The 16,359-nt window shown below is 41.9% G+C and overlaps 1 protein-coding gene across 2 annotated transcripts in view; it reads right to left on the bottom strand.

The window, feature by feature from the left end:
- Positions 1 to 10,195, bottom strand: part of LOC133560381 (neuroligin-2-like) — a 384,294-nt gene extending 374,099 nt beyond the window's left edge. For both annotated transcript variants that reach the window (XM_061912840.1, XM_061912841.1), the window contains exon 1: positions 9,560 to 10,195. The gene's annotated coding sequence lies outside the window, so the exon portion shown is untranslated. The remainder of the gene's footprint in view (positions 1 to 9,559) is intronic.
- Positions 10,196 to 16,359: the final 6,164 nt, after the last annotated feature.

The following is a 16,359-nucleotide window of genomic DNA, read 5'->3' as shown; positions in this document are numbered from 1 at the left end:
GGGAAGTGAGGGGAGCAGTGGGCAGCAGCGGTGCCGCGCCCGTGAATCATTTTTTGGTGATTTAACCCCCAATTCCAACCCTTGATGCTGAGTCCCAAGCAGGGAGGCAATGGGTCCCATTTTTTTTAGAGTCTTTGGTATGACTCGGCCGGGGTGTGAACTCTCAACCTACCGATCTCAGGGCGGACACTCTGACCACTAGGCCATTGAGTAGGTAGTGTAGTCCTTTGTTATGTACTTAGAAGATGCTGCTTCTACACCTTGTTACTACATGTTTCTTTTATTTCTGTCCTGATTTCATTTTGCCACATCTTTTAAGGTGGTGCACAATTATGTGGGCCACCACCTAATTTTACGTGTTTCACAGCATCATTTTATGTTGCCTGTCACAACACTTGTGTTGGCCTACCACATGATTGAAGTGGCCCGTGTAATCATTTAATTTGGTCTGCCACTTAATACGCAGCCTGACACAACATTTAGCGTGGTCTATCATATCATATAATGGGGTCCACCTCATCCTTTTATGTTGCCCACCACATCATTTGACGTAGCTCGCCATATCATTTGATCCGGCCCACCATTTCATCTGATGTTGCCCGCCACATCAATTTATGTGGTCCACACAGCCACTTTAAGTGTGAAACACAAATAGCCTAAATGTCGATAGTAAAGTTCCTTTGACTAGTGCAATTACCAAAGATGGGTGGCAAGTAGTTAGTTAGCCTTGCGGCCATACCATTGATGACTGTTTGAACTTTAGTGGTGTCCCAAATTTTTGCATTTCAGATACGATACCGATATTGGAGGAATCACTCACAAATGAATTATTTTGTAGGGTGTAATGTCAGAAAAGGTTTGATCAAGTGAAATTAGTGAAACAGAGAACAACTGTGTCCAACCGTCTGAATTAGACTTATGCTGTCTTTATTTTGAAGTGGTAATTTAATTTTGATGACACCGCCATCAGTGTGTGAATGTGTGTGTGAATGGGTGAATGTAGAACTACTGTCAAAGTGCTTTGGGCTCCTTAAAAAAGGGGTAGAAAAACGCTATACAAGTACAACCATTTACCATTTACACCTAGTGGTTACAATAATTGATTAAGATAAGCTCATGAAGCAGGAAATTGAATGATGCGGTCACCTTTGTTACTGAATACTTTCTCATACGCTCCTGCTTCGTAGACTATACGTGTAAGTAGGGCTGGGCGATATGGCATTTTTTTAATATCTCGATATTTTTAGGCCAAATCGCAATACACGATATACATCTCGATATTTTGCCTTAGCCTTGAATGAACATTTGTTACGTATAATCACATGTATGAAGATTCTATGTGTCAACATTAAAACATTTTTGTTCATACTGCATTAATATATACTCATTTGAAACTTTCATGCAGAGAAGGAAATCACAACTAAGTCAACTGACCAAAACTGTATTTATTAAACAGTTATTAGCAGGTGACTTTTCAAATGATGCTACATATTAGCAAGTATGCTACTTTTGGTAGAAAAGCTTGTGCCCCACACATGACTGATTAAAGTTGTCTATTTGACATCTTCCCGCTTGAAGCCAAACCACCGCCAGATGATGGACCCCCTGCTGTTTTTCTTCGGAATTAATCATTCTTTCATTTGTTACCAGACTCGCACCTTCTTTCTCTCGTATTACCACTTGCACGGCTTCGCTAGCATCACAGCTAACGTTACCCATGTTGCTACCTCTCTGCTAATTTTCTATATCGCACAGAGATAAACCCGCGATATATCGTATATATCGATATATCACCTTGACCAGTGATTCTCAAATGGGGGTACACGTACCCCTGGGGGTACTTGAAGGTATGCCAAGGGGTACGTGAGATTTTCTTTTAAATATTCTAAAAATAGCAACAATTCAAAAATCCTTTATAAATATCTTTATTGAATAATTCTTCAACAAAATATGAATGTAAGTTCATAAACTGTGAAAAGAAATGCAACGATGCAATATTCAGTGTTGACAGCTGGATTTTTTGTGGACATGTTCTATAAATATTGATGTTAAAGATTTGTTTTTTTGTGAAGAAATGTTTAGAATTAAGTACATGAATCCAGATGGATCTCTATTAAAAGAGGGCACTTTAAGTTGATGATTACTTCTATGTGTAGAAATCTTTATTTATGATTGAATCACTTGTTTATTTTTGAACAAGTTTTCAGTTATTTTTATATCTTTTTTTCCATATAGTTAAAGAAAGACCACAACATATGAGCAATATTTTGCACTGTTATACTATTTAATCAATCAGAAACTGATGACATAGTGCTGTATTTTACTTCTTTATCTCTATTTTTCAACCAAAAATGCTTTGCTCTAATTAGGGGGTACTTGAATTAAAAAAATGTTCACAGGGGGTACATCACTGAAAAAAGGTTGAGAACCACTGGCCTAGCCCAATGTGTAAGTAATATGCAACTATAATTATTTGTTTATTTTACCATCGATGGTAGCCCGTGTTGGCAGCAGACCTTCAGAGCCTGAATTAGGTTGCTGCCAAGAAATCCATTACTTTGCTTCAGAACATAACATTGTGGAGCCTAATGTTACACATTGACAGAACTCTTAATCAAAAATCCATTGGCCTTGAGATGCTGTCGCAGAATTCTTCCAGAATGCACATCAGTGGCACGGCTATTAGTAAAAGATGCTCCAGTTCACAAACAAAAAGTTAAGGATTTCAATGCTCGACATCCCATTAAAATCCTGCAAAATGGACGCTTCCATGCGGGCTGACTTCTGATGACTGCACCAGTGGGAAAGAAGGGAAGTGTCGTGCTGCTCAGAGACACAAATTCCAACTGTCACTCCAAATGACCGGTTGATACTCATTATTTACTCCCATCCATAGATTACATTACATCTGCATCTTGCTTTCTATTCATAGAACCCGCCTGGTCGCCTTGCACCGCAACTATTAATCAAATAATTTGCCAGGAAACATGCACACTTCTTTTAATCTTTGCAAGACTGTCTGAGGTGGAACGAGCAAGCTGACAGGCACTCTGGGTGGTTGCTATCAGGTTCTCTGTGTGTCTTCCTTCAGCTTTTATCGCCGAGAAAAGAAAAGGAGTAAATGTTCATTGATCTCGGCCGGCGGTCGACCCGCGAGTTGCCAGGAGGTGGACCCAAGAGGAGAGCATGGTGGGGGTTTGCCCTGCACTTTGGAAGTGAACGACAGCAGCAAGCGTTCAATCCGTCTATTGCCTTCTTAACCAGCGTAGGAGGACGGAGAAAAAATGGGTGTAACATGAAGACAAAGAGGCCAACTTGAGGAGGTTAGGAGTGCTGGCAACATAAATATACATTAACTTGCTTCCCCTCCCTTGATAGATTTTATTGATAAAAAAATAGCAGTCAAGTCAACACCCGAGCAGTGACCAGAGGGGACTGCAACGTACAAAGGCACAGGACTACATTTGGCCAAATGGTAGGGTCTATCAGACGCATACAGTCATGGAACAGGCTTCCAGCTCCAAACTGTGACACCTATTTAACACTTAAAACTGCACTGAAACAGTGGTTGAAAACTAATCAGACATGCACGCACAATTAGATTATTCACTTGTTTTTTTTTTGTTGTTGTTGTTAGTCTTATTTTTTTGAACAGGGTCTGCGCTTATGGAATGCTTGTCATTTTTTAATGTCTTGAGATTTATGTATTGTTTTGTATCATGATCTGTTGAATGTTTACTGTATTAACCTGCCTTAGGACAACAGATGAAAATGAGCTATTGCGCTACCTGGCATATTTACATTGTTGCTCTAAATTGATGAATATGTATTGTCCTAATTCAAATAAATTAATAAACTCAGGAGAACAACAAAATCAACCAAGGACATGACTGGGGAGACCGGTCATGACATTAACCGTATGATTTGACGCTTTGGCATTGTACCAAGGACCACGGACTCCTCTTCTTACTATCCAGGAAATCGCAAAAAGCCGCTGCCTGACCAAGACTCAGAAAATCTGCAAAGACTCCTCCCAACACCACCAAGGACTGTTTTTACTGCTGGACTCTAGAAAGAGGTTCCGCGGCCGCCGTAGCAGAACCTCCAGGTTATGTAACAGCTTCTTCCCCCAGGACATAAGACTCTTGAACAACCCCCAAAAAAATGGATTAACTTGCTGGAATATAAAGACAATACAACATACAGCCATAAACGTGGATGCAAATGCAAAAGTACAATATATTCATCTGTACAGTAAACTTTTTATTTATATCTGCACCTTTTTGCTCTTTTATCCTGCACTTCAACGAGCTAATGTAACTAAATGTTGTTCTTATCTGTACTGTAAAGTTCAAATTTTAATGACAATAAAAAGAAGTCTAAGTCTCTCAGTGTAAGATTTATATGTTAGAAAAGACCAAAACTATTATACGTTTCCTTTAAGTGCAATAAAAATAACCATAGCTAATGCATAAAAGAAACCCCTTGGTCTATGTTGTCCTCAATAAGACCACAGCAACATGGACAGGATCATGAAAACAACACAAAACCACAAATCTCCACTGAGCTTTTCCCTTTGCACAGAGATGCTGCAGTGCAACAAGGCCCACTCGTGCGCCAAGTCTCTCTGGAAGCAAATGAAAGATAGAGAGCTGAGCAAGTAGGCAACCCATAGAGGATCAAGGAATAAAGGCAATAGAGAGGCCCGCATTGGCTGCACACTTACAAATCCATATTGCCTTGAAAGGCAGGGAAACGAGTCGATTTAATCTAAGGACTAAAGTGGCAGGCTGCATTTGGGGTGTTAACATGACATTGCTGTTTGCAAGAGAATCAGCTCATATTGGTGAACACATGATGCAACAGTACTAGTCTGAATTTTTGAATTGGATTCCTTTAATACACTACTAATGTACCTCATAAGGTGGCAACTTAGCACAAATAACTCCTCAGGTTGTTTGAGAAGACCAATTAAAGATGTCGGGAGCATAAAAAACGGACAAAAAGCAACCAGGTTGGGCTTCGCTACTGCACCAGGACATTGCAAACATTCCATCAGCAAAGAACCGAGATTGCACCTGTCTTTTAGTGTGACACCTACCAGCTCGCAGTAGAAAACATTTAAAGCCATGCAGCTTCTATTATCTTAAAAGCGCTTCACCACTAAAGACAAGCTGCGTTTAAATCTAGGAAGCGAGCCGAGCTGAGCCGAGCCAGGCTGCAGATAAGAACAGAGGTCTTCTTGTCCTGTCATCTAGCAGGCCCTGTTGATCCCAGCGGGCCACGACAGCACCCTGCACAGCATATCAATGTGGCTCATTCTTTGAAGCATCCATGTGTATGAGCCGGGAGGAGGCGCTTACATTCTGACATGGCTATAGTGTTTCCTGTTTGTTTTTTTGTTTAGTTTTTTGACCCCTCCTCACTATGGACTGGAAAAAGGCTTACATTTCGCAACGGCTGGATCAGAACCTTTCCATTCATGCCCACACACTGAAAGACGTGATACACAACGATGCAACTTTGATTGGACAAAACGAACACAACAAATGAGTAGTCGCCCCAAGGCAAGGGTGTCAAACTGGTTTTCATTGAGGGACACATTGCAGTTATGGCTGCCATCAGAGGGCCATTTGTAACAGTGGATGTGAATGTATAAGGATCCGCCCCACGGTATTTTCACACAATTGCCGATGAAATTTAGCATTATGTATATTTGTAAAGCAATGTAAAGAGAATTCTGTACAATTTACAGTGAATATTTGGCAGCGCATTTGCCAGAATGTGACTGTAAATTTTAAGGCGGTTTATTATTGTAAGACGAAAAACAGTTATTTTAACAGTAAAATTATGATGTGTAGGCTGGCAGTTGTTTTTTTTTGTTTTTTTAATATTTGATTGTTGTTTTTACGGTGTATCACTTAAAATAAAGAAAAACGGTACCAAATTTTTTACGGTAAAATTTTGGTGGTTAAGCAACCACTTTTTTTTTTCCAGAAAAATCTATTGTTATTTTTACAGTGTACTATTTGATTACTTGCTTTGAAGTCATAATCACAATCACAAACCAGGCATAAAAAAGAATAACTGTGCATGTGAGCTGTGTGCTTGATATCTTATGTTTTTTATGTATTTATTTGTATCTATTTATCTTACTACCAATGTTCTTGTTTTCTATGTGTCATCCATGAATTAGCACTAAAGGAGTTTGCTTGCCATTTTGTGGTACAATGACAATAAAGATACATTCTATTAAATTCTATAAATCAAAAAGTGTTTTAAGTATGTATTTTGGGGCAGCATAGCTCGGATGGTAGAGTAGCCGTGCCAGCAACTTGAGGGTTCTAAATTTGATTCCCGCTTCCGCCATCCTAGTCACTGCCGTTGTGTCCTAGGGCAAGACACTTTACCCACCTGCTCCCAGTGCACACACACTGGTTTAAATGTAACTTAGATATTGGGTTTCACAATGTTAAGTTAAGTTAAAGTTAAAGTACCAATGATTGTCACACACACACTAGGTGTGGTGAAATGTTTCCTCTGCATTTTAACCATTCCCTTGTTCACCCCCTAGTGGGTGAGGGGAGCAATGAGCAGCAGCAATGGCCGCGCCCGAGAATCGTTTTTTGGTGATCTAACCCCCAATTCCAACCCTTAATGCTGAGTGCCAACGGGTCCCACTTTTATAGTCTTTGATATGACTTGGCTGGGGTTTGAACTCACGACCTACCGATCTCAGGGTGAACACTCTAGCCACTAGGCCACTGAGTGGTAACAAACTATATGTTGGTAATATTGATAGTATAATATTTGTTACATTCTTAGATAATATTAAAGTTTAAAAGATATGGAATTACAAAACATGGAAAGAGTCCAAATGGAAAGAAGAGATTAATTTACGTAAGAAGGTGGTGGCCATGATTTGCCTGGGAGATGGTGTTTTCTTGGTCAACCACAGGCTGAGAAAGATGGGGTCGGACTTTGCTGGAAACATGGAAGTCCTGACCATAATCAGAAAAGTGAGGTCTGATATCGCAAAGACCAAGGATGAAATGGCCTTACCGTGTGCGGAATTCAAAAAGTCTTATGAACAAAAAACTATGGAGGTGGAAGAGGAAGACGAGGAATAATGAATGTAATTTCTTATTGATAGATAGATAGATGGATGGATGGATGGATGGATGGATGGATGGATGGATGGATGGATGGATGGATCGATGGATGGATGGATGGATGGATGGATGGATGGATGGATAGATAGATAGATAGATAGATAGATAGATAGATAGATAGATAGATAGATAGATAGATAGATAGATAGATAGATAGATAGATAGATAGATAGATAGATAGATAGATAGATAGATAGATGGATAGAACTTTATTGATTCCTTCAGGAGAGTTACTTCAGGAGAGTTACTTCAGGAAAATTAAGCTTCACTTCCTCTTATGGGAATTTACAGTGCATTCTACTGGGGCCACTTTTGATCTGTGCTGGACTATCTGGACACTCAAACCTCAAAATGGATTACAATGTGTTTACAAAGTACAAAGAAGAAGAATCATGATAAACATTCTGAATGTATTCCTCCATCCATTCCTTCATTCTCAAAATAACCTTACTTGTTTCATCGTATGGAATACAACTTACTTCACCAATTAATTTTTTTTTTTTTTTTATTGTGATACTTATGGAGTATATTGTGAATACATTGAGAACAGGATGTGAACAAAAGTTTTAGCAACTGTTATGTAAAAGAAAAGGGGTAGGATTTAATAAGCTCTGCTTCTTCCTACTCCTTTTCGAACCTGTTGAAAAGAGAAACTGGAAATTTTGATGCATCATTTGTATGCTTGCATGTTCCAAATAAACTCAAACTCAACTCAAACTCAATTCAATCAGACTTAAACTGAGCCATCATATGGACATAAATGACAACATGGAAAAATTGGTTCATGAATCTGCACAAAATAACACAAGAAGAAACATGAATTGGACATCATGCATCCTGTAGACCAGTGGTTCTCAAATGGGGTTACGCGTACCCCTGGGGGTACTTGAAAGTATGCCAAGGGGTACGTGAGATTTTTTTTAAATATTCTAAAAATAGCAACAATTCATTTGTGGACATGTTCCATAAATATTGATGTTAAAGATTTATTTTTTGGGGGGAAGAAATGTTTAGAATGAAGTTCATGAATCCAGATGGATCTCTATTGCAATCCCCAAAGAGGGCACTTTAAGTTGATGATTACTTCTATGTGTAGAAATCTTTAATTATAATTGAATCACTTGTTTATTTTTCAACAAGTTTTTAGTTATTTTTATGTCTTTTTTTTTTGCAAATAGTTTAAAAATGAGCAATATTTTGCACTGTTATACAATTTAATAAATCAGAAACTGATGACATAGTGCTGTATTTTACTTCTGTATCTCTTTTTTTCAACCAAAAATGCTTTGCTCTGATTAGGGGGTACTTGAATTAAAAAAATGTTCACAGGGGGTACATCACTGAAAAAAGGTTGAGAACCACTAATGTAGACTAAGAAACTAACAAAAAAACAACAACAGAAAAACAAAAGACAAAAAAAACCGTATCATCCATTATCATATGTTATACTTGTTCTGAAATTCTCATGTATCCATTAAATCATTTGTTTAAACTTTGACTATATAACCAACATATACAACCAGCATATAAATTAATAGTAAATTCTTGCTTTTTTCCCGTATCCCTTTTCGGTGGGTGCAGTTGCATGTCTGTTAAATTACAAAGAGTGATGAAGAGTTGCTATGTCTCTCTGCTGGAATAAATAAATAAATGCATCCGTCCCTCCATTTTCTACCACTTATTCCCTTTTGGGGTCACGGGGGGCGCTGGCACCTATCCCAGCTACAATCGGGCGGAAGGCGGTGTACACCCTGGACAAGTCGCCACCTCATCGCAGGGCCAACACAGATAGACAGACAACATTCACACACTAAGGCCAATTTAGTGTTGCCAATCAACCTATCCCCAGGTGCATGTCTTTGGAAGTGGGAGGAAGCCGGAGTACCCGGAGGGAACCCACGCATTCACGGGGAGAACATGCAAACTCCACACAGAAAGATCTCCAGCCTGGGATTGAACCCAGGACTGCAGGACCTTCGTATTGTGAGGCAGACACACTAACCCCTCCTCCACCGTGAAGCCCATAAATAAATTCAAATTCAAAAATTCTAATTAAAAATTCAAAATAATTCAAATTCAGGAAAGGTGAAGTATACTTTGTTTACAAGTATTATTTACAGGCTTTCGCGGGCCACTTTAAACAATGTTTGACCCCTGTGCTCTCAGGAGTGTCTGTTAGAATCAATACGGACAAGACATATATGCATGTGCACGGTTAAAGTATGCACACATGGGTCAGCTGGATTGACAGTGAAATGATGCGAAAAGTATGCACATTTTTATCAAAGATTATAGATCGCACTACTGCCCGGGTGGGCAGATATAGCGGACACATGCATGGTGCATGAGTGGTGCCAAACAGAACCACAGATGTGTCAAACCCTTACCTGGTCAATTGAAGTCCTCACAGGCTGGTGGCAAATCAGTGGCGTCCTTTCTCTGCCTTGTCCCTTCTGATTGTGTCCTCTGCCCTCCTCAAAAAGCCAATTCAAGCAGCTGCTAACTACAAAAAAAAAAAAAAATACAAAAGTAAAATGAAAGCCTTTGACAGTCAAAGCGGTCCTTCCTTCCTTCCTTGGGTTGGACCAGCAGGTGGGACTGGGTGACAATGACAGCAGATCAGCAAAGAAGAATAACACTAACGCGACGAGGAAGAATCAAACTGTGCTAATACTGAGGATGTTGGAGGACATCCGTGCGCGCGGAGCCTCCCTCGTTCCCCGGAGGACGGCAGCACATTCATGCATTCATTCATTCATCGTCTCGTTGTCGGCTTTCGCTTCGGACACCTTTGGAGGCCCAGCCGAGCCACGACAGAAGCAGCGGACGCGGAAATGACATCGGCGGAGGAGTTGTCTCTCGCCTGTGATCACACGGCCCTGCTTTGGGAGCCTTCTTTTTTCGTTTTAAACGCCGAAACGTCTTGGATTAACGCCTCAAAGTCAACCCTCCGAATGGGCGGGAATAAGCGTTACGATGCGGTCCGGCGCGCGGACTGTGGCGTCTGCTGCTGATGCTGCTGTGGCTGCGGCGGCCGCCTCGGTGCGCACCCCCGCGTGCTCGTCCTCGCCGGCACGCCCCCGCCGTCGTATGGTGCACGCGCCGCAGTGTCCTCCTCCCGAGAGCCGGTCGCCATAGCAACGCTTGCCTCTGACCTCAATACGGAGGAGCCTGATCCAGCTTCAGCATCCGAGCTGGCGGGCACGCGCACACCCTTCATCCGCATGCAGGGATGGCATTCATTTGGGATTTTCTTTTTCCCCCCTTAAGGCATCCCTCTTATTGCTGCATCGCTGTGACGTCACAGGACACTCACGGCACGCATGCCCATTATTTTCCAGCCATCCTTCCAGTAAAAAGATGCCTACAGTCAAGATGTCGCCCTAAAAGTATACTAAACTGCGAAAGAAAGAAAGAAAGAAAGAAAGAAGGAAAGAAAGAAAGAAAGAAAGAAAGAAAGAAAGAAAGAAAGAAAACTGATAGACTTTATTGCTCTCACAAATGTAGTCCCAGGTGTGCTAAATAGGTTATATAGTTGTATTGCACTTTTTTAGGGACGGCGTGGCGCAGTGGGGAGAGTGGCCGTGCGCAACCCGAGGGTCCTTGGTTCAATTCCCGCCTAGTACCAACCTCGTCACGTCCGTTGTGTCCTGAGCAAGACACTTCACCCTTGCTCCTGATGGGTGCTGGTTAGCGCCTTGCATGGCAGCTCCCTCCATCAGTGTGTGAATGTGTGTGTGAATGGGTAAATGTGGAAGTAGTGTCAAAGCGCTTTGAGTACCTTGAAGGTAGAAAAGCGCTATACAAGTACAACCCATTTATCATTTATCATTTATTTCTACCTTCAATGTACTCAAAGCGCTTTGACACAATTTCCACAGTCAGCTATTCACACACTGATGTCGGGAGCTGCCTTGCGAGGCCCTAACCACGAACCAGGAGCAAGGGTGAAGTGTCTTGCTGGGGATCGAACCAGGAACCCTCAAGTATTCTGTCACAGCCACTCTACAACCAAGCGTGCTATGGGTTTTGAGTTTTGGTTTCCATCCATCCATTCATTTCCTACCACTTTTCCCCTTTGGGGTCGCGGTGGGTCACTGTAGTCTATCTAAGCTGCATTTAGGCGGAAGGCAGAGTACACCCTGGACAAGTCGCTACCTCATTGCAGGGCCAACACAGACAGACAGACAACATTCACACTCACATTCACACACTGGGGCCAATTTAGTGTTGCCAAACAACATATCCCCAGGTGCATGTTTTTGGAGGTGGGAGGAAGCCGGGGTACCCGGAGGGAACCCACGCAGTCACGGGGAGAACATGCAAACTCCACAGAGAAAGATCCCGAGCCCGGGATTGAACCCAGGACTGCTGAGGACCTTCGTATTGTGAGGCAGATGTACTAACCCCTCTTTCACCGTACTGCCCGAGTTTTGGATTATTTTGACTATTTAAGGTATTTTATGCTACACCATTGAGAACTTGTGAGGAGCATTATAGACAATCAGTGAACTGGCTTTTCTCAAAATGTGGTACGCATACTTGCCAACCCTCCCGATTTTCCCCGGGAGAGTCCCGAATTTCAGTGCCCCTCCCGGAAAACTCAAGGGGCAACCAGTTTCCCAAACTTCTCTCGATTTCCACCCAGATAACAATTTTGGTGGCGAGTTTTAAAGGCACTGCCTTGGCATGCTGGCCCAGTCACATAATTACTATGTTTTTTCACAGAAGAAAGTGAATGCAAGGCATACTTGATCAACAGCTATACAGGTCCCACTGAGGGTGGCCGTATAAAGAACTTTAACACTGTTACAAATATGCACCACATTGTGGACCCACACCAAACAAGAATGACGAACATATTTCGCTCGCCTGTATCGGTTGGGGACATCTCTACGCTGCTGATCCGCTTCAGATGGTTTCCTGTGGACGGGACTCTCGCTGCTGTCTTGGAGCCACTATGGATTGAACTTTCACAGTATCATGTTGGACCCGCTCGACATCCATTGCTTTCGGTCCCCTAGAGGGGGGGGGTTGCCCACATCTGAGGTCCTCTCCAAGGTTTCTCATAGTCAGCATTGTCGCTGGCGTCCCACTGAATGTGAATTCTCCCTGCCCACTGGGTGTGAGTTTTCCTTGCCCTTTTGTGGGTTCTTCCGAGGATGTTGTAGTCGTAATGATTTGTGCAGTCCTTTGAGACATTTGTGATTTGGGGCTATATAAATAAACATTGATTGATTGATTGATATTTCGGGAGAACATCCGCACGATAACACAACATAAACACAACACCCTAAATAGCCAGAACCCCTTGCAACACTAACTCTTCTGGGACGCTACAGTATACACCCCCCCCCCCCCCCCCCCCCCAACCCCATTTCCATCTCCTGAATTCGGAGGTCTCAAGGTTGGCAAGTATGGTGGTACGTGTACATCTAGTGCAGGGGTGTCAAACTCATTTTAGCCCAGGGCCCGTATGAAGGAAAAACTGTGCACACGCCAGCCGGATTATTAAAATCATGGCATTAAAACAAAAAAATAAAGACAGCTTCAGATTGTTTTCTTTGTCTTACTTTGGCCAAAAACAGAGCAAACACATTCTGAAAATATTACAATTCAAATATAGACAAAAATACCGCAGCGGTAAAGATCCATGAAGGAAAGAAAAAAGTGAATGAATGTTAATAACAGAATAAATTCACATATGCATTAACATGTGTTTTCTTTTGTATATATATATATATACTTTTAATTAATTAAGTAACGTTTATGACAAACTTTTTCTAAAACACAATATAGAATGTGAGATATAACAGAATAATTCATACATTTATGGTTACAAAAAAGTGGGACCCCAAAAAATTACTGTCGGGACGGCGTGGCGGAGTTGGTATAGTGGCTGTGCCAGCAATCTGAGGGTTGCTGGTTCAATCCCCACCTTCTACCATCCTAGTCACGTCCGTTGTGTCCTTGGGCAAGACACTTCGCCCTTGCTCCTGCTGGGTCCTGGTGAGCGCCTTGCATGGCAGCTCCTGCCATCAGTGTGTGAATGTGTGTGTGAATGGGCGGATGTGGAAATACTGTCAAAGCGCTTTGGGCTCCATAAAAAGGGGTAGAATAGTGTTATACAAGTACAACCCATTTACCATTTACCATTTGTGGGACCCCATTTACTTGACTTGATGGGATCCCTGCGACCCCATTCTGAAAATTCTAATGGAGTATTGGTGCGTGCAAAACAGCAACAGGAACCTGTGGCCTGCAGGCCAGTTCTAATACTAATCAAATATCATCCCGGGGGCCATAGATAATATGTTTGCAGGCCGAATCTGGCCCAAGAGCCTTGACTTTGACACCTCTGATCTAGTGGTACACCAAAAAAGTCTTATACTCCTTTCACAGTACACATTTACATTGTTGGTGATGGTTTTTTTTGCATTGTGTGTAACATTACAGGCCGTCAATAATAAATTTTCTTGTCGAATAAAACCTATGCCTTATTTTAATGAATACCTGGGCCTACAACACTACAGTATTTTAATGTTGGTTATTATGGTGGTGCTTGGAGAGCCAAGTGTTTTCTGAGGTGGTGCTTGTTGAAAAAGGTCATAGAATCACTGGTCGGCACTGTCCATGCCGTGCCATGGCTCACCTTTGTCACTCGTGCCAGAGGAAGGGAAGTGTTCCGAACTCAAACAAGAATCAAAGCGCTCTGGATTTTAGGTATGTACTGTGCAGTGGCATAAGGCCTAGTGGGAGTACACCCAAACAGACCATTTTAAAAGCCGAGGCTGAGAAAGAGAGACCCATTCTGCAGGGACCAAAGATGGCTTAAATCATCAGACTCTCCTGATTTCCACCTGCACTCCATCCACCTGAGGGAACAAGAGCCATTGAGACAAATGGACTCCCATGCAGTCAATGTTCCTTCCTTCCATCCCAGTGTGAGATCCCATTCAAGAATGTCCTCCACTTGATAGAACCAGGCCGAGCCATCACAGGTAATGGGCCGCCTGGGAGACCTGACAGCTGAGCCCGGCCCATCCTGCCGCCCAGCAGCAGACACACACACATGCGCTCCTTGTACTGTGTCGCTTGTTGATGGAGTGTATCAATACTTGGCGGCAAACATGTGCGACATGACAAGCTACACACACCCGCCACACTTCCCCTTTGGCGCTCTTAAACACGTTCTCTTCTCTCCGAGCAATCCCCATAGTGCACCTTTATGTGTCCGTTTACCATCAACTATGAGCTAAGGTTATTTCATATGCAACTCTACACATACACCTTAATATAATCAATACAAGAGTTATAACAGATTGACTTTTTTTCATATTACAGTCGTACAACTGCACTGCATCATTCTGGGAGTTGTTTCTAATATGATCATTTGGCCTATCAAAGTAAGTAAAACACATCATGCAGTGCAGTTTTACACCGCTGCACTCAAATATATTATCAGACTCACACTAATACAAAATGTGGACATGCATGGCAGTACAATAAGAGCATGGACATACTCAGAGGTGGGTAGTAATGCGCTACATTTACTCCGTTACATCTACTTGCGTAACTTTTGGGACAAATTGTACTTCTAAGAGTAGTTTTAATGCAAAATACTTTTACTTTTACTTGAGTATATTTATAGAGAAGAAACGCTACTTTTACAAACCCCGTTTCCATATTAGTTGGGAAACTGTGTTAGATAAAAATATAAACGGAATACAATGATTTGCAAATCCTTTTCAACCCATATTCAATTGAATGCACTACAAAGACAAGATATTTGATGTTCAAACTCATAAACTTTTTGTTTTTTTTGCAATTAATAATCAACTTAGAATTTCATGGCCGCAACACGTGCCAAAGTAGTTGGGAAAGGGCATGTTCACCACTGTGTTACATCACCTTTCCTTTTAACACCACTCAATAAACGTTTGGGAACTGAGGAAACTAATTGTTGGAGCTTTGAAAGTGGAAATCTTTTCCATTCTTGTTTTATGTAGAGCGTCAGTCGTTCAACAGTCCGGGGTCTCCGCTGTCGTATTTTACGCTTCTTCTTCTATGATGGGAGACAGGTCTGGACTGCAGGGGGGCCAGGAAAGTACCCACACTCTTTTACTACAAATCAACGCTGCTGTAACACCTGGCTTGGCATTGTCTTGCTGAAATAAACAGGGGCGTCCATGATAACGTTGCTTGGATGACAACATATGTTGTTCCAAAACCTGTATGGACCATTCAGCATTAATGGTGTCTTCACAGATGTGTAAGTTACCCATGCCTTGGGCACTAATACACCCCCATACCATCACAGATGCTGGCCTTTGGACTTTGCGCCTATAACAATCCAAATGGTTATTTTCCTCTTTATTCTGGAGGACACCACGTCCTCTGTTGCCAATTATAAATTGAAATGTGGACTCATCAGACCACAGAACACCTTTACACTTTGCATCAGTCCATCTTAGGTGAGCTCGGGCCCAGCCAAGCCGGCGGTGTTTCAGGATATTGTTAATAAATGGGTTTGGCTTTGCATAGTAGAGTTTTAACTTGCACTTACAGATGTAGCGACCAACTGTGTTTACTGACAGTGGTTTTATGAAATGTTCCAGAGCCCATGTGGTGATATCCTTTACACACTGATGTTGGTTTTTGATGCAGTACCACCTGAGGGATCAAAAATCCATAATATCATCGCTTACGTGCAGTGATTTCTCCAGATTCTCTGAACTTTTTGATGATTCTACGGATCGTAGATGGTAAAATCTCTAAATTCCTTGCAATAGCTTGTTGAGAAATGTTGTTCTAAAACCTTTCGACAATTTGCCTACAGAGTGGTGACCCTTACCCCATCTTTGTTTGTGAATTACTTAGCATTTCATGGAAGCTAATTTTATACCCAATCATGGCACCCAAGAGTTCGTTGCTGATCTAGTGACGCACGCCGGTAATATAATTATAATTAGGGACTTTAATATCCATATGAATACCCAATCGGATCCACTGTGCGTGACGCTCCAGACCATAATTGATAGATGCGGTCTTACGCAAATAAACAATGAACCCACGCATCGCAATGGTAACACGATAGACCTAGTGCTTGTCAGGGGTATCACCGTTTCCAAAGTTCTGATACTCCCGTATACTAAAGTAATGTCCGGTCATTACCTTATCAAATATG

The sequence above is a fragment of the Nerophis ophidion genome, linkage group LG10 (assembly GCF_033978795.1).
Source record: "Nerophis ophidion isolate RoL-2023_Sa linkage group LG10, RoL_Noph_v1.0, whole genome shotgun sequence".
Classification (NCBI taxonomy): Eukaryota; Metazoa; Chordata; class Actinopteri; order Syngnathiformes; family Syngnathidae; genus Nerophis; species Nerophis ophidion.
Note: the sequence above shows the minus strand (reverse complement) of the source record. Positions and strands in the feature narration are given on the sequence as shown.